Source organism: Egretta garzetta, unplaced genomic scaffold, assembly GCF_000687185.1.
Source record: "Egretta garzetta isolate BGI_Z169 unplaced genomic scaffold, ASM68718v1 scaffold936, whole genome shotgun sequence".
NCBI lineage: Eukaryota > Metazoa > Chordata > Aves > Pelecaniformes > Ardeidae > Egretta > Egretta garzetta.
This window is the reverse complement of record NW_009260034.1, coordinates 115,299-115,726: the sequence shown is the minus strand read 5'-3', so window position 1 is coordinate 115,726 and position 428 is coordinate 115,299.

Here is a 428-nt window from a genome sequence, read left to right as displayed (position 1 = left end):
TGCCTCTGCTCTTCAGATGGAGCCCCCCACTCTTTTGGGGGCTGGGGATGAGCAGGGGGATTGTGCTGGTTCTAGATGAAGCGATAACTATTAACTATGCGAACCAGGCTCCTCCAGCCCACCCTTGTCTCCACAACGTACCAGGACGGGGAGAACGGGAGGCAGAGCCAATTTATTCACTTAGCAGGTCGCTTCCATCAAGAGCAGCCCTTTCAAAAGAGAGTTGCAGCGAGCCCAGATCAAGCAGGGCTGGGTTTGCCTCCCTCAGATATGATAAAATATTCTAATAAATACTTGGGACGCCCATTGCAAGGAGGATGTTTCGTGCCAGCGAGACCTTCGCAGCGGGTCCTTTCATCCGGGTCTCCCATCCGAGCCGCGGCGGTGGAGGGGGGCTGTGCAGCGTCCCCGGGGCCCCGCCGGCACCG